The sequence below is a fragment of the Kogia breviceps genome, unplaced genomic scaffold (genome assembly GCF_026419965.1).
Source record: "Kogia breviceps isolate mKogBre1 unplaced genomic scaffold, mKogBre1 haplotype 1 scaffold_89, whole genome shotgun sequence".
Taxonomy (NCBI): Eukaryota; Metazoa; Chordata; class Mammalia; order Artiodactyla; family Physeteridae; genus Kogia; species Kogia breviceps.
The window spans coordinates 104,916-126,537 of record NW_026712108.1 but is presented as its reverse complement, the minus strand read 5'-3'; the positions used below and the strand labels follow the sequence as shown (position 1 = coordinate 126,537).

Sequence of the window (21,622 nt, the reverse complement as noted above, 5' to 3'; positions counted from 1 at the left end):
GGTTAGTTGCTCCGTTGCACGTGGGATCTTCCCAGACTAGGGATCGAACCCGTGTCCCCTGAATTGGCAGGCGCAGTCTTAACCACTGCATCACCAGGGAAGTCCCAGAATCGCCGTCTCCCTTTTAATACACCTTAAGCCCAAAGAATCCATGGAAGATTGTTACAGATAATAAGAGAATAAAATATTGTAAGGACTATAACAGAAGCATATAGTACACTGTTCATATAGACACATCCCAAGCAGTTACAAAGTATATTATAAAGAAGGCTGCAATTTTCAAAGAATAACATAAATTATACCCACAAACTCCCAATATTTCCTGAATCGTTGCAATCTGAAACCCTATTGTAGGAAGCAGAACATTCCAGGAGACATTCTACAAATGAAGGACTCTAAACCCTGTGGGTGGATAAGGAATTCTGGAAGGAAGGTATCCTCACTCAAGGAGAGCATGATCCTATACTTTTGTCACATCACATCCCTGTACAATTCCCATTGATCTCGGTCCAGGCATTCCCAGTTCTCTTGAGAGAAATCTATGGGCACATCCTGGGATGTCAGCAGTCCCTGAAATTAAAAGTACACATGACATGTGGCCACGGGAAGAGTTCATAATGTGACGCAAGAAGAAAAGAGCAAATTAAGAGAACTGGTTTTAATTTAGAAGAGTGTCTTCAATCATCCACTAATATATATATATATACATATATTTTTTTTTTCACAAAGTAACTTTCTCTATTTCTAACTACAAAAAAGAGTATGTCATGTGATCCATAAAACCAGTAAAGAGACTATAGTCATCTGGAAAAAAATGATAAAATGGTGGTTTCAACACGGACATATGCATTTTTGAGTGTTTTATTTATATCAAACTGGATAAAATGTGCGTATTTCTCAGACAGAAAAGACATGTCGAGGTAGAAATGTACCTTTCAACTATTCATGGGTCCACAAGTACACTGGAGAGAGTGTAAAATTGCAGATTGTGATACCGTAGGGCCGGTGGGCCTGAGTTCTATTTTTTTAACGAGCTCATTTTTAACTAGTGATGCCACAGTCTCTGATTCATTAACGACAATTGTGAATAGCAGAGACATAATAAGGAAAGGTAAACATTCATGGTTAACTTCTAACTTCAAGTGTGTTATGGATTTCCCACGTTTAATAGGATAGTAAGCACAGCAGCAACCACCATTTGTGAACATTCACTGTAGACCGTGTGTATCTTTCTGACTTTTTGTGTAGGATTGCAGGAAAAAGGCCTGCGCTGCGGCCACAGTGGGCGGGGCCCTCAGGCCGGGCCGCCCCTCCAGGACCCCCGACGGGGCCCTGAGCTCCTGGCGGCTCCTCCCCCGGCGCCCCGCTCCCTCCCAGGAGGCCTCGGGGCAGAACGGCCCCACCCACTGCGTCCAGAACGGAGCCCGCGTTTCCTCAGAGCTGGAGTTCCCGGCTCGGGGTCTCTTCCGTCCGCCGTCACGGAGCTGCCCTGGAGCCCGAGGGGAGGGCGGCCTCACTGACGCTGCCGGCTGCGGAGGGGCCCCGGCGGCCGAAGCTGCGACAGTCGTGGGGACGGCGGGCCGGGTAAGTGGGTCTGGTGCCCGGGCGGCCGCGCAAGAGCAGCTTCTGAGGGGAAGGGTTTCGCGGCCACCCGCCGCTGCTGTGCAGAACGAGCGGCCTCGGGGTCTGGTCCCGGGGAACTTCGGCCCCTCCTCTCGGCCCTGCCCTCGGCCTGGCTCGCGGGGCCCGGGGGGCGTGGGGAGAGGGCGGCTGAACGTCCTGAGGGGACACGGGGCGAGGGAGGCGCAGGGTCCGGCCGCAGCGTCAGCGACCCTCCTCCCGACGGCGGGGAAAGCGGCCGAAAGTTCCTCCCGAGGCTCCCAGGCCTCTTGTTCAGCCGAGGCCCTGTGCGCCCCTTCCTCCCTGAGCTAAAGCACCCGGGGGGGGGGGGGAGGGGACGGGGCGGGGGGCTGGCGCAGTTGATGGGGGACGTGAAAAGGTGATTGTCAGCTAAGGAGAACCTGCTCTCCCAGGTTCTACAGGAATGCAGGGCTTTCCTTATGCGAAGATGCCGGAGTCAGGCTCACTAATTCCTTCCTTTGATATGCACCTCAGCTCTCTGGGGCCTGCATCCTGTATTTGCATATCCTGAGTTCCTCAGCCTGCCCGCTCACATTGGAGAGGATGACTGTGGCATCTTTTGTTTACTGAGGTGGCAAGAAATATTCCATTTCTCACAGGCTTGAGGGGCAGACAGTGAAGAAGCGTCGGAGAGTCTCACTTGGCATGTACTTTGGTTTACATATAGATAATAGTTATACTTACTTAACTGTGCTAATAGAGGCTCTGGAGTACAATCAACTTGTACTACTGCCCTCTATGTATTAATTTCATCAATATCATAAGATAAATGCCTGTAGAATTGACTTAATCCAGTTAAATAGCATAATGATTTTTAAAGGAAACATAATAGAAATATAACAACAAAACCTTTACCACTACAGGCTGGGTCTGGAACAAGGTAAATAAATGTTCCATTGTTAAAATATTGAAAGAGTATTCAATAGAAATATCAAGAAAAATGACAAATAATAAGGGCAGCAGAATGTTGAAATGTTCTATCTTTATCATTAAAGTGGCAGAAAATCATTTATGAGCAGGCACTGGGGCAGAAGATGCCTGATTTTATATCTTTGTCATATTTGTGCAGTTGTTTCAACAAGTAACTTAAAGACACAATGGAAAAGCCAGGAGGTTTGTGCCTGAGATCATGTTGATGTGAAACCCGGGATGGCCGCCTTGTGCCAGGTGAGTTAAGTTTACCTCGCAGGTAGACCCCAGAGCTCCTGAGAAACAAGGGCTGGATTTTTTCTTCTGCGATGAATAGGAGCTGTTGAGTCCAGTTCATTGAGCAAGGAGTAGGTCTTGTCTATTACATATTTGGTTTTTGGAACGGTATCTGTGCTAATTTCAAACTCTTGTTTTATGAAAACCCCCCCTCACCTTTCCCCTGAAGCAGGCATAAGTGTGTTTCCTAAAAGCGTGACTCTGTTCTGTTTTAATTCAGTTCTTTGTAGCCATGTTTACATTCCCTCTATAAGTGATATGTTTTGATAAATTTCTTTTTCTGTGTGACCTTTTTCACTTTGAATTATCGTACCTAAATCCACTCATTATGCTGCTACTAGCCTTATGACATTGATTTCATGGCTGAGTGATATTCCATTGTACATAAGTTTCACAACTTCTGTATCCATTTTTCTCTTTCCTGGGATATGGAACGGGTACCGAAGTCGAGGTTCTTGTAAACAGAGCAGCCCTAAGCTTTGGGGTGCCTGTGTCTTGTTGATTTTTAGTCTTCCCAAGATATACGCCCATGAGTGGAAGTGCCCTATGCTCTGTAGCTCTGTTGTTTAGATGTTTTAGGAAACACCATACACTTTTGTAGAGTGTCTGCGGCAATTTTCATCCCGCCCGTCAGCATAACAAGGTTTCCTGTTCTCCATGGCCTGTCCTGCATTTGTGGTTTTTTACACTTTTTTCAGATGGCCGTTTTGACCGGGGGGAAGTGAGACTTCTTTGTAGTGCTGATTTGCTCTCCCAGCTTGCTTGGTTGGCCAAAACGTGTGTATGCTTTTTTACCTGAATATATTCAGGAAGGAACACATACTCCCTTTTTGGCCAACTGCATCATTGTCCAAGTTCTGCCGCTTTTCATGTGCTTTCAAGGAAACTTCAATCTACCTCTTGAAATCTGTTTCCTGCAATTCTGCCTTGCTTTCAAATCCTCTTCGTTGCCTTAACTCAATGTATTTTTGGATGGTAGTTGTCATTTATCACTGTGCAGGTTTGTGAGTTGCAGTGCCCCTGAGCTCCATGTTTCAACTGCCCTTTTTGTGAGCTGGCCCAGAAAACCACAGCATCGCCTCAGGCCCTATCCTGGTTTCGGGGCGTCAGGCTGAGCCTTTGGTGAATTCTTCTTCGTGATGGGAAATGAGAGTAACATGTGCCCGACCAAACACCTCCAGCGAGTCTCTCATTGGTTCCCCCTTTTCCCGTTCATCCTCGGCACATATTGCAAACTGTTCGAAACAGGAGGTTAAAGGTGCCGATTCTCCAAGTGGGGAGATTGTTAGTAAAGCGGCTGGAATGGTGAACCCGAGCACCAGGAGATGAAAAATGAGGTGCGCTGTCGAAACCTTTCATGATCACACGGTGTATCATCCTCTGGGCTTCCCATGCAGCTTTTAGCTGTAGGGAGGTTGCGTTGCACCTGGAGAGTTGGGACCCATGGAATGGGTAGCACACAGTATTACTTTAAAGGGTCTGCATTTGCTCACTCAACCTCACCAATCCTCTCAGTCCCAAGAGTGTCCAACCTTATGTCTCATCCTGCTGTGTGTCTAGGTGTGTTCAATCCGTGTTGCATCATAGCCCCTGGGCAAAAGTTATAAGGGTTTTTATGTCTGTCACTGTCTTTTTCTACTATTGTTATATTGGTTACAGCTGATTTTCAACGCTGTTTGTTGCTGTTCTACATCCACTTGATTCACGTAGAAACAGACATCAATAAATTCTTTTTCAGATTCTTAACAGTCGTATAGAATTTTTTCTGGTGACTTGAGTGTGCTGAGTGCAGTTCTTTGAGGTTCTGTGTAGGCCTCGTCTATTATCAATTTGGTATTTGGAACGGTATCTTTGCTAATTTCAACCTCCTGGATAATGCCTCACCCCTCCCCACCTTTCCCCTTTGGCAGCCTTATGTGTGTTTTCTACATATTTGACTATGTTTCTGTTTTGTAATTTGTTTCATGTGTAGCCATTGTTGATTCTACCTTTAAGTTATATCTTACGATATGTGTCTTTTTCTTTCTGACTTATGTTACCTAGAATGATCTTACATAACTCCTCCTGAGTTGATGCAACTGGCCTTATTTCATTGATTTCCTGGCTGAGTTATATTCCACTCTACATATGTACCACATCTCTTTTATCCATTTTTTCCTTCCAGGTATATTTAGGTTTTATCCAAGTCGAGGCTCTTTTAAACAGAGAGGCGGTAAACGTTGGGGTGCCTGTATCCTGACGATTTTTGTTTTTCCCAAGATATTCGCCCATGAGTGCAAGTGCCCTATGCTCTGTAGCTCATCTGTTTAGATGTTTTAGTAAACACAGTACACTTCTTCAGTGTGCCCGTTGGCAATTTACATTTCCACTATCAGCCTCACAGGGCTCCCTTCACTCCTCGCCCTGTCCTGCATTTCTGGTGTTTACACTTTATGAGGATGGCTCTTCTGACTGATGCGAAGTGTGATACTTTTTGTAGTATTGATTTGCAATGCCCACTGTTTGGTTGGCTAAAAAGGGTGTATGCCCTTTTCTTTAATATATTCAGGAAAAAAGCATACGCCCTTTTTGGCTAACTGCACCGTTGGCGATGTTCAGCCCCGTTTTTGTGCTTTCATGATGAGTCCTTTTTACCTCTTCAAATCCCTTTCCTGCCATTCTCCCTTGTTTACAATTCCTTTTCGGTGACTTCCCTCAAGACATTTTTCAATGATAGATATTTTCAACTCTGCAGTTTCGTGAATTTTAGTGATCCTGAGTTCCATTTTTCAACTTGTGTTTTTTGGAACTGGCCACAAAATAGTGGGATTTCCTCAAACCGTATTCTTTTTCCATGGGCAATCTTAGCCTTTGGTCATTTCGTCTTCCTGATTGGAAATGAGAGTGACATGTGCCTGTCCGAACACCTAGGACTTTTCTCTCATTGTTTCTCATCCTTCCGCTTCATCCTCTGGACAAATTCCAAACTGTGCGCAACAGGAGGTTGAAGGTGCTGACATCCCCAAGTGGGGAGATTGTTAGGAAAGACGCTGGAGGGGTGAACCCGACTCCCTGGAGATGAGGAGATGAGATGCCTTTTCCAAACTCTTCCCGATCAAATGGTGTACCACCTTCTGGGTGTCAGAGTCATGTTTTAGCTGTAGGAAGGGTCCCGTGCATGGTAAGAGAACACCAGGGATGTTTCCAAATCAGTGTCTCCCTGAACCCTAAACTGGGGAATTTTACGCTATGGCTACACGTATGTTCATTAAGGGCCTTGGGCAGTAGGCAGAGTCCGAACTTAAGATGATTAAAGTCTTCAGGGTCAGAAGCGCTGACCATCGGCCTCCCTTAGGGTCCATTGTATCTGTCATTGATAGATGATGTCAATAAAAATATCTATTCGTTTTCAGATTATTTCCGCTTCTAGGTTATTACAAAATATTGAGTGTAGTTCCCTGTGCTGTACAGTAGTTCTGTGTTGATGATCTATTTATACATAGCAGTGTGTACGTGTTAATCCCAAACTGTTCATTTATCCCTCCCTGCACCTTTCCCCTTTGGTAATAATAAATTATAAGATTTTATGCTTCTCAGAAATGGGGGAGCTGAAAGAGAGGTATCATTTTCAATGGAAAAGCATTCAAAACTATATTGAAGCTTCAGTCAAGATTATTCGATGTACATCCTTGGAAAGAAATCACTTCATTTCTCCAATGTTGACCTGACAAATAAGACAATCCCCTTCACTGAACTTGCCTATACTAAAGTGATGGAAATATCAAATGGAAGTGTTGGAAACATCTTATTTTACCCGAGCCTTATACACGGCTCTAGGTTAATTACAGTTTGGCTCACACATCTGTTCATTGAAGTTACAATGTTCTCAATTTCTGTCACTGATCCTGCAGAGTGGGCCCCAACAAGGGTCCCCTGCCCCGTGTCATTGGAGCCAAGAGAACGAGACTGAGTTTGGTTCAGAAGCAAAGGAAACTTTAGATTCTGATCAGAGAACGGGGAAAGGTGAGAGCGTGCGCTCCCCCGAGGGCTGTGGGCGGGGCTGCTGTGTGGGGATCCCGGCAGCGTCAGCGGGACAGAAGGGGCGGAGTCTCGAGGGCCGGGTTGGCTGGAGCTCAGGCTCCATGTCGCGGAGTCTGCATGGGGCCCCGCGAGCTGAGGTGTCGGCCCAGCCATTTTGCACCAGGAAATAGGTTCTGAAGTGCCGGGTGTGGGACCTCTGCATGTGGAAACCTAGGAGCAAGTGAAATTAGACAAAGCACAAAGGAATCAACGTTAGACTTTACTTTATTGCCCGGATTCTATTTTTATCTCCCAGGATTTTTTCATGGGCTCTGCCGGTGACAAACCCCTCCTCTGCCTTTTGTCCCATTCCTCATTGTTGGGACGCTGAGGGTGCAGACCCCGCTTCTGTAACTGCTTCGTGCTGAGTCGGGAGGCCTCATACCCGCGGGGAGGGGCAGAACTTCTCCCCAGCAGCCTCCAGGTGAGGTTGACTGTCCCCAGGGCTCTTCCCTCACTGCTCGTCCGCCTGAGCCCCAGCATTTGAAGTGTTATAGATTCTAATGACCTTTAAGGGTGCAGGAAAGAGATGCGCAGAGACGCTGGGGGGGCCGGTTTTACCCCGCCCACATTTGTTCGGCCACCTTAGGCAGACGGTTTCTGCCAGCCTAGATGCTCTGACCAGTAGTCTGCGCTTTCTTCAATTAGGCCCCTGAATTAACGTACAAACAGCACCAGGTGTCAGAGCCCTGCCTGCTCAACTCCCACACAGTCCAGGGCCGGTGGTGATCCAGACCCATGACGGCCACTGAGTCAACGGCCTTTTCAAGTAGCCAGGAGTGCAGCCGGTCTCATCGGCCGCCGCCGTCACCGCGGTGTCTGTAGGCGTTTCTATGGTGACAGCGTTATTTAGGGTTCCCCCGCCAAGCTTATGAGCTCCGCTCTGGGTGCAGTAAGTCCTGCAAGCAGTAGTCTGCTCTTTTGGGGCACGCTCTTGTTGTTTTCTGAGAGAAGATCCATGTCAAGTGATGGTCACACGGGTCATCATGGGGACCCGTTGCCCCCAGTTGTCCCTCTGGAGGTTGGAGTTGGAGGGCTTCCTCACTCGAGGTCAGTGTGCCCACGGAGCGATGCCTGCAACTTCAGGGCATGGTGGGTGGTTAGGATCACCGTGTGCGGTCCTTTCCCCTTAGGAGGGAGTTGGCCTTGCGGGCTGCGGATTCCAGGTTTTTAGATACCCCCAGTATCTTGGCTGGATGGGGCGGCGGGCCAAGCCCTTGGTGACCGTACTTTCTCCTACCTGGAGGGCATTCTTGCATTGTTCCATTTCAAGAGGTCCCAGTTTTTGCACTAATACTCCAAGGGCGATTCACTTTCTACCCAGAATGTAAAGGTCAAAGGGTTTAGCTAAATTAGGGAGGTCCAGGGCAAGGGTCTGAATTAACTGCTCTTTCCATTCTTGAAAGACCGCTTCTGGATTCTATTCGAACAGATCATCATCTTTTCCTTTCAATGTTTCCTATAGAGGCCCAGCTATTAGACTGTAGTTAGGGATCCAGATGCAGCAAACCCCGACCTCCCTAGGAACCCTTAAGCTGTCTTCTAGGTTTAGAAGGGGTAAGGCTGCAAATGACTTCTTCCCTTTCCTGGGATGGGCTTCTCTGACCTTCTGTGAGAATGAAGCCCAGGCAGGTCACCTTAGTCTGTGATATTTGAGCCTTTGTCTTGGACACCTTCTATCCTTTATTGGCTAGGTAGTTCAGAGGCCTCCTTAGTAGGGCTGGGGATCAGAATGTCGTCTGCATATTGAAGGAGGGTTCCCTTCTCCAGAGGTAGATCTTTGAGGTTTTAGTTAAGTTTCCCCAAAGGTGGTGCGGGAAGTTTTGAACCCTTGGGGGAGGACGGCCCAGCAGTACTGTCTTCCTTGTATGTTGAGTCCTGCCAGTCACAAGCCAAAATTTCTGTGACCTCTGGGACTAATGGAATACAGAAGAAAGCATCATGTACGTCTCATACAGAATACTATGTCCTGGGGGATGGTACAATGACCAGCAGGGTGTAGGAATTAGGAACTATTGGATGCATATCCTCAGTGGCTTCACTGACTGTCCCGACATCTTTACCAGTTCCCCAGTAGCCCACGGGGCTCTCGTGGTCAGGCCCCTCGCAGGATATACAGCTCACCTGGGCAGGTACCCAGCAGCCCACGGGGCTCTCGTGGTCAGGCCCCTCCCAGGATATGGAGCTCACCTGTGCAGCTACCCAGCAGCCCACGGGGCTCTCGTGGTCAGGCCCCTCCTTGGATACGGAACACCCTTGTGCAGGTACCACGGCAGGGCTGGGCACACAGGAACCGTGCGCATAGCCCTCATTGCAGAGCACCCCCATCTCACCTGTCCCTCAGAGCTGACACAGAGCACCTCAGAGCAGGACTTGAACTAACAAACAGCAGCTCCGACAGGTCTGTGACCCTGGGCTTCACTCTGTGTGGCCTCCCTCCTCCTGGTCTTCCAGAGACTTCCACTGCAGCCGGGGCACCAGGTCTCTGTCTCCACCCACCACCCCTCCTCTCCCTGACTCCTGGGTTCCTCTTATTAGGAGAGGGTCTTCTTGAAGTTGTCTCCCACTCATGGGCCAGATAAAATGGTTAGAAAACAAGCCAGGGCTGCAGCCCCTTGTCTATCCTGACCCTCAGGACCTACACGTGTTCCTTGGAACTGACCGGTGCAGCAAGGTCCATTTTATGCAACTGTGAGCCCCTGAGGGGCGAGGAGTGGCTGACCTGGGCAGTCTGACCCGGCCGGCCAGTCCTCCCCAGGTGTGCCTGGGCTGAGGTCAATATAAACACCGCTCCAGGCAGCAAGAGCCCCTGCAGCTGTGCCTGACGCCATATTCTCTGCCCCATCGGCAGTCTCGGGGCTGGGCTGGTGGGAGGGAGTAGGGCCCACGGCTCTGTGCGTGGCCCGGTGCGAGTGGGGCTCTGGTGGACTTTCTGCAGGAGTTGCCGCGCTGCCACCTGCTAAAGAAGAGGATGTGTCACCCATACCTGCCGCTGGAATTTCTCCCCGGGCAGAGGTGAGGACGGAGAAAAGCGGTGGGCGCCGGGACAGGAGGGGTACATTGGGCAGGGAGATGGAAAGCTTCCAGAAGAGCGCCCGGGGCCAGGACCATGCTGGCTGGCCTGCAGGCCCCAAGTCGGCCTCCGTGCTGGTGTGGCTCCATGGCCCTTCCTCTAGGCTTTCAAGTCCTTGCACACATTCAGGTGTTTTAGCTGGGAAGGGTGGGAACAGTTCAGCAGCAGCTGGCCTGGGGGTCAGCTCATGTTTACTCAGGGACGCCTTGACATGGTCCCCCAGCTTTGCAATGAGGACGTTCCTTGCGGGGGGGCTGCTGGCTGCATGAGAGATGATTCCCCACCTCTGACCAACTTCAGAATTGTTTACCACTGGAGCAAGGGTTTTCCTGATAGGGTTTTCCTCTGTGTAACTAGTGGGTTCTTAATTGGCAGCGTGAACGGTGATATCAGAGGTCCCGAATCAGGATGGAAATACTTATCCCCAACTTGTACAGGCAGGCATAAAAACCTGGGGAGGCCGTGTGCAGCCGGCACCCTTAGGGATTGGCTTCCGACTGACCCCTCAACGTTCTGGTGTCCAGCCACTGCTTTAGAATTTCTGGGGCCCAGTGCTGACTCTAAGGGTTCTGTAACCCAGCCTCTGTTGGTCTTTAATGAGACCCGCACTTCCAGGGTCCCACACAGCAGGGTCCGTGTGACTGTTCTGTGGCTTCTGTAACAAGTGACCACAAGCTGGGTGGTTTAAAACAACAGGAATTCATCCTCCCCCAGTCCTGGAGACCAGACATCTGAGATCAAGGTGTTCCAGGATGGACGTCCCTCCAGAGGCTCCAGGATAGGGCTCTTCCTGCCTTTTCCAGCTTTGGGGGGCTCCAGGCATCCCCAGGCTTGCGGCTGCAGCCCTCCTGTCTCTGCCTTCACGTGGCTTCTCCTCTATGTTTGTGTTTCTCCTCTTTTGTCTCATAAGGACTCTCTCAATTGGATTGGGGGCCACGCTAACCCCAGATGGCCTCACCTTGAGACCCTTAACTACATATACAAAGACGCTTTTCCCAGATATGGTCCGGTTCCTGTGTTCTGGGGGGAACATATTTTGGGACCAGCATTCAACCCATTACCTGTGTATAAAATAACCCTAATTTTAGGAGATTACCAAGGTCCCGTATAGATAGCAGCCAGCAGCCATGTGGGTGGGGGTCTGGGGAGAATGAGGACCCTGGAATCACCTGGAAAGGATGAAGTCCTGGCTGCATTAGGTGAGCTCTTCCACCACGGGGCCCGTGGAAACAGCCACTCCACTCTGTCCGTGGAAAGGGACCCAGTGCCGAGTCCAGAAATGGTGATATTGCAAAGCTGGCTCTTCTGGGATGTCATCATCAGTAGCATCATGTAACCAGTAACTACGGGCTTGGAGGAGTCACCCTGTGGCACGTGATGACAGCACTGTCACTTTAGGCTCATCAAGCTTAGAATAGGAATGTTTGAAGGAGAAGAGTTTGGGAGATTGCGAAGCTTGGTTGTTAAGGAAACTGAGCAGGTTTGTCAAGGTTGTCAAGGAAACTTCTCGTTTAAACTGAAGGCAGGGCTGGGAGAGCTGAAATCCAGGGATCTTTTAAAGGGGCTGCTCTGAAACACCATCACCTGAGAGGGGGTCTCAGCGTGAGCTGGTGTTTGAGAAACGTGTGATGAGATGAAGCCTGACTTTCTGTGACAGCTGGGGAGGGGTTTGTAAAGCAACTTAGCGTTTAAGGCCAAGTTTGTTGCTGGAACATAGTGTCTCCCAAGACTGGGCTGAAGCTCAAGATGTCTCTGTCCCCTTCCTGTGAGAGTCCAGGGCAGGTGGGTGTCAGTTCCCAGGCTCTGCCCCCACTTTGTTTCTCCTCCCTGCTTCCAGGTGAGTGTTTCAACCAGCGGGGTGGGGTGACCACAGGGACATCGTGCCCTCCGTCCTAGGATGCAGGCTGGCCAAGGCCCTCACCACCTCCACCCCTTCCCCTTGGTAACACGAGATACTGTGCCCCAGCTGTAAGGGGTGGGAAGGCTGGGATGTGCAGGGTAGCTGTGCACAGGAAAAAGGGAAATGGGTTCTGATGGGCAGCTGTGCGGCTCTGTTGTGAGGGTCGCCCAGACACTAGCGCACAGATTCTGGGTTCTGTGAAGCTTCGATGCTCTGTGGTTCTGGAAATCCTATAGGAGATGGTCCACAGCAGGTGAAGCTAATGCTCGCAGTGGAGGTGGTGAAGCCAAAGGTCTGCAGTTCAGACTAAAGGTGCCGATGTACATGCAGGACAAAACCATCTCAGGTGAATGGACTTCAGGCACGTTTAACATGAATGCAGTCGTGTTAATGCCTAGCATCTTCTATCTTGTGCCTCCTCAGGGACCCCCTCCTCAGTGCCTGGGGCTCCTGTAACTCACGTACAAGGGGATGGAGAGCGGGGTCTGTCCAGTCTGAGCCCTGAGTTACCCTGTGAGTCTGCTCGGGACCACCGTAACAAATACCACAGACTGCGCAGCTTGAATAACAGGCCTATCTCCCAGTCCTGGATGCTGTCGGAGATCAAGGTGTCTGCACGCTGGCTTCTCCTGAGGCCTCGCTCCTTGGTGCTTAGACAGCCACCTTCTCCCCAGGTCCTCACATTGGTCTCCCCCTGTGCCTATCTGTGTCCTAATCTCTTCTTTTTTTTTTTTTTTTTTTTTTTTTTTTTTTTTTTTTTTCGGTATGCGGGCCTCTCACTGTTGTGGCCTCTCCCGTTGCGGAGCACAGGCTCCGGACGCACAGGCTCAGCGGCCATGGCTCACGGGCTTAGTTGCTCCGCGGCATGTGGGATCTTCCCGGACCAGGGCACGAACCCGTGTCTCCTGCATCGGCAGGCAGATTCTCAACCACTGCGCCACCAGGGAAGCCCCCCTAATCTCTTCTTGTAGGACATCAATCCTATTGGATTAGGATCCACCCTAGTGACGTCATTTTTACTTTGATCATCTCTTTAAAAATCCCATCTCCAAATACAGACACATCCTGGGGTCCTGGGGGTTAGACATTCAGCATGTGGATTTGGGGAGACATGACTGAGCCTATAGCATCCTCCTTAGGAAGCAAGTGTGCCTCGGTCCTTCCTTCCCTCAAGTCATACGAGGTGAGCTAATGGCTCAAGGAGAGGCCACTCGTGCAGAGTTTGTGTCCCAGCTGGGGAACCCTTCTCTGCTCTCTTTGATCAGGCAGTGGCAGTGCCAGCCCCCTCCTGAGGTGAGCAGTTCTGGGGTTTCCTGCCGTGTCACCTGGCCTGCTGAGGTGCTCAGTGTCTGGGAACCCAGGAGTCAGCAGCCTAGTGGGGCTGCCGGGGACTCTCAGGGCCTTGGCAGATACCCTAGCGAAAGTGGGGAAACTTTGGGGGATTACAGGAGGGAGAGAGTCACAGTCTCGTTTATGCTTCAGAAAGACCACGTTGGGGTGGGATGTGAGACGCACCGTGGGGCAGGGAGGTTTGTCAGGTCTGATGGAGGAACCAGGCACAAGATCGGGCTTGGGCCACGGCTGTGGGCGTAGAGGGGAATTAGTGTGGGAACTGGCCACAGGCTGTTGTCGAAATATCGGTTTCCCTGTGCACCGAGGCCGAACAGAAATACGGAGACAGGGGTTTTGGAGGAAGAGACAGATGGCTTTATTTTTCTGCCAGGCAGCAGGGAAGACACAGCTGGCTAGCACCTCAAGAACTGGGCACCCCTCTTTGAGAATCAGGGAAGATTTTATATGTGGGGCTTCTGCAGTCCAGGGTAGAGGATAAGGATCAAAGTAGTGAAGGTCTTGCATTCCTCCTTTCCTTTGCATTATTTCAAAACAGTCATCGCTGGCATCAGGTCGCCGGTAATTGGGGTCCAGCAGACTGGTAATTGCGTCCGTTTGCCTCTGGTTTATTGGCCAGTGACCTTGTTTCTGAAATGAAAAACTAGGGGGTGATTTGTTATGAGGAGCGTATAGAATCTAAGTGCGTTACATAATAAGGTTAGGGAGTGAGAAGCAGGGGCTGTAACACACACAGTGAGGGGTGATGGGTGCCGAAGGTAAATTCCATAGTGTCGGAGTGAGGTTAGCTTTGTAGAATACAAATCTAGTTACTACAAATGAATGACAAAGTGAAACAAGGAGTGATGAGCTCTTTCAGGCCAGGTTACGTTTCTTCTCTAGTCTTTTCGCTGTCCCCTTGTTCTCAGGGCAGGGAAACTTCGTTTCTGTTTTTGCTGCAACAAGACTGTGGAGGAGGAGCTGACAGTCACTGGGGCACAAGGCGAGTGGGAGCCTGGGAGGCCCCAGTGTTACCGAACCGAACGTGGGTCCGCTCGCCCGAGGGCAGCAGAGCCAGTCTACTGACACCGGGGGTGGTGGAGGAAGGTGCAGCCTAAATTGTCAAAGTGCGGATACAAGGAGGCCAGGTGGCCTGTGCTCTAAAACCCCGAGCTCCCTGAAGGATTTCAGCAAAGCAATTTTCAAGGCCAAGTGAAGGAGGGGGGTCGCAGGGTATGTGATCAGCTGGTGCACAATTCTCTGATTGATGGTGAGGTAACAGGCGGTTAACGTTATAAATTCTTAAGCACCAGGAGCTCCGGGGTTACCTGTTCCTGATCATCAAGTAGTTAATTTCTTCCACTTGGTGGTGGAGGAAGCATGCATCGGGCACTGTTATCCAGGTACTTCAGAGAGGAGCTACAGCAGAGGGTGTGGGGGAGGGCTCTGTCCTGCGAAGGCCCCACAGGGTCCTGCTCGGTTACACCTGGTGCCTGGGCTCAGCAACCTGGGAAGGTGGGGCTGCTCCTGGGTGTGGGGAGCTGCAGGATCCCAGTCCTCTGAAACCCTGCTAAGCCCCCAAGGTGAGATGGGTGTGCAGTGACTGGACGGAGGCGTCTGGCCTGGGAGAGGGGTCCGGGCTGGAAATGTCACTGGAATCATGGCAGGGAGGGAGAGGAAAGGCAAAGTGGGGGCAGATGGGTCACAGCAGACTAATGCAGGTGACTGCGGTCTTGTTGGAAGCAACTCAGAGCCAGAAAGGAGTGGCCGTCAGGGGCTCAGCTCCATTCTCTTGTTCCTTTGTAAAACCACTGTGTCAGAGTTTGAGACGCCGCCAGGAGACGTCTGGGCCCAGTGCTGCCATGGCTTCATCAAAGGGCCCAGGGGGAACACAGAACCACTGCAGGCCCCGCCCATGTCCTCCCTGGGAATGAGTCCCATCGGGGCTCCTGGGCTCACAGACTTCAGGGCACCTCTGTCCTCAGGACTGGTCTTCCTCCTTCCTCTCACCTGCTGGTCAGAGGCCCAGGAACCCCCAACCTGGCTCCACCCCCAGGGCCTGGATTCAGAGGCCCAGGAGCCCCCAACTTGGCTCCACCCCCAGAGCCTGGATTCAGTGTCCCAGGAATCCCCAAACTGTCTCCACCCAGGGCCTAGATTCTGGGACAGCTTAGGGGTAAGCAAGACCCTCACGCTCCTTTATTTGCTTAGGGGTGAGAATGTCTTAACCGCTGCAGTTGACTGATTACGGAGTGCTGAGTGTTTCCAGCAGGTGTGGATGGAAAGATGGGGTGCGAAGTTCCTATGTCTGCAGGGTCTTCCCGGCGTGAAGATCTGTGTGTTCCCCCCGGCCAGTCGGCATCCTCCCAGGAAGCCCAGATCCAGGATTACGAGGGCAGAGGCTCTCCCCTTGCGTACCTGTAACTTCGCACTCCCACAGCAAGGAGCCTGGCTCCCACCATCTGCCATTTATCTATGCATTGCTCCTTTCCACATTACATGTGCAGAGGTTTCAGAATTGTTAGCTACTACACCCTGGAAAGAACTTCATAAAACAAAGCCCACTGTATATATACGGGCCATTTTGCCTTTAGCCTACAGATTCCATTCACTTCCAAAGGTAACTTAAGTCAGCAGCTTTTACCCCATCCCCTACAGTGAGTTGTTTCCATATATTTCTAATACAGTTAGATTCTGTCACATGACGTATTCCATCGTGCAACATCCTACACCCTAAATAACTAAATTTGAGTAGATTATGATTGGCCCCTTGGGCTACACACATCTATGGGCTTAGACAAATGCATAGTGACAGGTATCCATCCTAGAGTATCACATGGACTACTTCAAACCCCCCACCCCATGATCTGCTTATCATCTATGTAGCTTTGCCTTTCCCGGGATGTCATCAATGGGGTCATAATGTGTGCAGCCTGCTCAGGCTGGATTTTTCACTTAGCAGTACACGCTGAAGGTTTATCCATGTCTTTCCATAGGTGGATGGTGCATTCCTTTCTGCTGAGTAGTATTCCACTGCATGTGTATGGGAGGAAAAACAATTTTCCCTCTACTTTTCTAGGTTCTTGGTTGAGGCCCCCCCCCCGCCCCTGTAATAAAAGACAGATTACCAGGAGAAAAGCAGAAGTTTAATAACATGTATACCTTCTGAATAGAGGGGGGATACCACGGAAAACTGAGTCACTCCCCAAACCATCCCCTTCAATACGGTCTTCAGCTAAAAACAGAAAAGATGCTGGGGAAGGGGGGAAGGCCAGTTATGGAAGGTTATCATGCAAAGCACAGTAAACAAGGGTATGGCTGTGTGCACATTTAAGTCAGGACTTCCCCATTGAAAAGAGTTACTTAAGATTTAATTATCCTTCTATGTTTGGTGCAAAGAGGGACATACCCTTATAAATGGAGATTTCTCTATTGTAAATGCCCTTCATAAAACGGCAATCTCAGTTTTCTGAGATTTTTTTAAAAAATAAATTTATTATTTTATTTTTGGCTTCATTGGGTCTTCGTTGCTGCGTGCAGTCTTTTCTCTGGGTGTTGGCGAGCAGGGGCTTCTCATTGTGGTGGCTTTTCTTGTCACGGAGCACAGGCTCTAGGCATGCAGGCTTCAGTAGTTGTGGCACACGGGCTCAGTAGTTGTGGCTCGCGGGCTCTAGAGCACAGGCTCAGTAGTTGTGGCGCACAGGCTTAGTTGCTCTGCGGCATGTGGGATCTTCCCGGACCGGGCCTCGAACCTGTGTCCCCTGAATCGGCAGGTGGACTCTTACTCACTGAGCCACCAGGGAAGCCCTATTCTTTTTAAAGCAGACCAATAACCCTTATGCCAGAGAGACATATTTTGAGGTGGCATATTCTACTCGCCTTGACATGGATGTATCCCAATTTGCTTATGCATTCATCTTTTGAAGGATATCCTGATTTCAAGTTTTTAGCCATTATGGAAGTGCTGCTGTGCATAATTGCATCCTTGTTTGCATTTGGACATAGATTTTCAAAGCAGTTGCCTAAATACTGGAAGTATGATTGTTGGATCCCAACGTGAGACTTGTTTAGCTTTGGAAAAAACTGCCAAATTGTCTTACAAAGTGGCTGCACAGGCATCCCCCCAGCTATGAGGGAGAGTTCCTTTTGTTCCTCACCCTCTAGCAATTGGTATTGTCATATTTTTGGAGCTTAGCAGTCCCAATTGGTGTGCTATGGTGTCTCATGATTTTAATTTGTAGTTCCCTAATGGTATATGATGTTGAGCTTTTTTCTGTATGACTTTTACTATCTGTAACTTTTTTGGCAGGATGTCTGTTCAGATCACGCTGTTCATGTTCATGCTGGGAGGAGCCCTGTCTCCTCGGGACCTGCTGGGGCTTTGGCTTCAGGAACACGCGGGGCTGAGTCCACGCTGATGGCCTGGCTTCGGTACAACCCGGGGTCAAGTCCACACTAACGGAAACCGGGTCTCCTCAGGACCCGCCGAGGCTTCAGCTCTGGGACACTGGGGGGTCCAGTTCAGGCTGACATGAGCCTGATCTCCTCAGGACCTGCTAGGAGGTGATGCCGCTGAGGGAGAAGGTGAGGAAAAGTGGGGAGAAGGTTCCTGTGCAGGGCTGACCGCTGTGGGTGTCTGTCTCCAGAGGACCCAGGAGAGGAAGGGCTTGATGTGGAAAACTGGGTTTTTGGCCCATTTTGTGTGGGGTGTAGACAGTTGAATGTTGTTCTTTGGCGTGTAGTGTCTGGTTTTCCCAGCACCGTTTATTGAGGGGCCTGTCCTTTCCCTGGTGTATGTTCTTGGCTCCTTTCTTGTGAATTAACTGATCACATACCTGTAGGTTGATTCCTGGGCTCTCTGCTCTATTCCTCTGGTCTGTGTGCCTGTTTTTCTGCCAATGCCACAATTTTGGGGGACTAGCTTCATAATGAAGTGTGAAGTCAGGGAACGAGATGTCTCCACACATTCCCCTGCCTCAGGGTCGCTTTGGTTCTTCTGGGTCCTTTGTGGTTCCACACACAACCTAAGATGGTTCGTCCTGTTTCTATGGAAAATGTCATTGGACTTTTGGTAAGGATTGCGTTGAATGTGTACATTAACAGGATCTTAGCTGGAGAAACTGTCAGGGCATGACTTAAGAGCAGCATCAGGGCCTTTGTTGGGTCAACATTATGGTCTCAGTGAAAGATATGATCAGAACCTGAGTTACTAAGAACATCAAGGCTTCATTTAGGAAAAGCTTCAGGGCCTGAGTTAGGCACAGCCTCAGGACTTCATTTAAGGACACTGACAGGGCTTTCTTTGGGACAGAGTCAGGAACGTGCATAGAAATGTGGCAGGAAATTATCTCAGGAGAGTGTCCAGATTTTAGTTATTGATTTCAACAGGTCCCATGTTAGGGACAGATTCCAGGCCTTAGTGAGAGCGAGTGTGAAGGACTTATTTAGGGTTAGTCAGGGCTTAGTTAGGGAGACTATTAGGGTTTCAGTTAGGATAAGATGCAGGATATTAGCTTGGGACAGAGTCAGGTTGCGGGCCAGGGATAGCGTCACGAAATGACCCAGGAGAAGCGTGAAGACCTTCGTTATTGAGAGCCTCAGGGCCGTAGTCAGGACCAGCGTGAGGGCCTAAATCAGGACCACTGCCAGGGCTTCCTATACAGACACCATCAGAGCATAAGGAAGGTACAACCAAAGGGCCTAAGTGAGGCTTATCTTTAGGGCCTGAGTTCGGGACACTGTCAGGGCATGACTTAGGAGCAGCAGAAGGTCCTCTGTGGGATCAGCGTCAGGTTCTTCATTAAAGACATTATCAGGGCCTCTGTTAGGGAGAGCCTCAGGGCCTCATTTATGGACAGCATCAAGGCTAACTTTGGGTCAGTTTCAGGACCTTGGTAAGACCTGGGTCAAGATATTAACTCAGGATAGTATCAGGACTCTAGATATTGGCGGCACTAGGGCCTTAGTTAGACACAGTGTCAGGGCCTGAGTTAGGAGTAGCATTATAGCCTTTGTTAGGTATAGTGTCAGGGACTGAGCTAGGAGGAGCCTCCAGGCCTAAGTTTGGGACAGATTCACAGCCTCGGGACTAATTTCAGGGCGTTATTTAGGGACAGCATCAGGGATTTAGTTAGCATAACAGGAGGAATTCCTACAAGCACCCTTTAAGCCAACACACGCAGATGCAGAAGTAAACCATGCACGCTGGTATAAAGGAATATTCCACAGAAGTTGAGTACATTTTGTTTAAGGTGCGTAAGAGTTTAAACATTATTTTTTTCAGAAAACTGTATTCAGAAGATGAAGGAATTTCATCCTAAAGAATCTCTTTAGCTAAATTTAACATTAGCAAATGAGAAGTTTACGTTCAGGTCTAGGGCTAGTGTCAGGTAATGACCTAGGTTTGGAATCAAGCCCTTAGTTACGTAGAGAATCAGGGCCTAATTTAGGACCTGTGCCAGGGCTTCGGGTAGGGACAGTGTCAGAGCCTGATATAGGGAGAATGTGAGAGCCTGAGTGAGGCCTAGCGTCAGGCACCTAGATGCAGACACTGTCAGGGCATGACTTAGGAGCAGCATCAGGGCGTTTGTGGAGTCAGCATTCAGATCATAGTGAAAGACATGAGCAGGGCTTGAGTGAGTCACAGAATCAAGGCCTCGGTTAAGGAATGCTTCAGGGCCTGAGTTAGGCACAGCCTCACGTCTTCAGTTAAGGAGAGCGACAGGGCTCTCTTTGGGACAGTGTCAGAACCTTGGATAGAAATGTGTCAGCATATTAGCTCAGGATAGTGTCCGGATTTTAGTTATTGATTGCAGCAGGACCCATGTTAGGGACAGATTCCAGGCCTTAGTGAGAGATAGTGTCAAGACCTTAGTTACTGAGAGCATCAGGGCCTTCTTTAGAAGCAATGTTAGGGCTTCATGTAAAAATCGCATCCCGGACTGGCTTGGGGTGAGCGACAGGGCCTGAGTGAGGCCTAGCGTCATTCCTGTAGGTGGGGACACTGTCAGGGCGTGACACAGGAGCAGCATCAGTGCCATTGTTGGATCAGCATTATGGTCTTCGTTAAAGACATGAGCAGGCCTTCTGTTAGGGACAGCGTCACGGCTTACTTAGCGATATTTTCAGGACCTTAGTAAGAGATGGAATAGTAAATTAGCTGAGGATAGTGTGAGGACTTTAGATATTGATGGCATCAGGGCCTTAGTTAGGGACAGTGTCAGGCTGTGAGTTAGGCCTAACATCCAGGCCTTAGTTAGGGACAGTGTCACGGCATGGGGAACCAATTCAGGTCCTGACATGGGCACAGCATAAGGGCTTCAGTTAGCATAAGAGGCAGGACATTAGCTAGGGACAGGGTTAGGGTAAAGTCTAGGGATTGTGTCAGCAAATGACCTCGGGATAGTGTCAAGACCTTAGTTACTGAGAACCTGAGGGCCTTATTTAGGACCAGCATCAGGGCCGGAATTGGGCAAGAAACAGGGCCTGAGTGAGGCCCAGCTTCAGGCTCCTAGCTGGAGACAGTGTCAGGGCATGACGTCGAAGCAGCATCAGGGCCTTTGTTGGGTCAGCATTCGGGTCATAGTTAAAGATATGAGCAGGGCCTGAGTGAGTCAGAGAATCGAGGCCTCCGTTAGGGAAAGCTTCAGGGTCTGAGTTAGGCACAGCCTCTCGTCTTCATTTAAGGACAGCGACAGGCCTTTCTTTGGGACTGTGTCAGGTCCGTGGATAGAAATGTGTCAGGATATTAGCTCAGGATAGTGTCGGGATTTTCATTATTGACTGCAGCAGGGCCCATGTCAGGGACAGATTCTGGGCCTTAATGAGAGATAAGGTGAAAGTCTTAGTTAGGATCCGTGAGCGCCTTAGTTAGGGAGAGTATTAGGGTTTCAATTAGGATAAGATGCAGGACATTAGCTTGGGACAGACTCATGATCCGAGCCAGGGATAGTGTCAGCCAATGACCTGGGTTGGTGTCAAGACCTTAGTTACTTAGAGAATCGGGGCCTAATTTAGGACCTGTGTCAGGGCTTCGGGTAGGGACAGCATCAGAGCCTGACTTAGGGTGAACGTCTAGGCCTGAGGGAGCCCTAGTGTCAGCCCACTAGCTGGAGATTCAGTCAGGGCATGACGTAGGAACAGCATCAGGGCCTTTGCTGGGTCAGCATTCGGGTCATAGTGAAAGACATGAGCAGGGCCTGTGTTAGTCACAGAATCAAGGCCTCAGTTAGGGAAAGTTTCAGGGCCTGAGTTAGGCACAGCCTCAGGTCTTCACTTAAGGACTGCAACAGGCTTTCTTTTGGAAAGTATCAGGACAGTGGATAGAAAGGAGTCAGGGTAATAGCTCAGGACAGTGTCCGGATTTTAGTTATTGATTGCAGCAGGGACCATTAGGGATAGATTCTGGGTGTTGG

General features: G+C 49.8%; 1 long non-coding RNA gene across 1 annotated transcript in view; it reads left to right on the top strand.

The window, feature by feature from the left end:
* Nucleotides 1-2,739: 2,739 nt before the first annotated feature.
* The window catches only part of LOC136793492 (uncharacterized), a 110,497-nt gene continuing 91,614 nt past the window's right edge, over nt 2,740-21,622 (top strand). Inside the window, exon 1 of the long non-coding RNA XR_010838781.1 lies at nt 2,740-2,808. This is a non-coding gene — a long non-coding RNA (uncharacterized lncRNA). The remainder of the gene's footprint in view (nt 2,809-21,622) is intronic.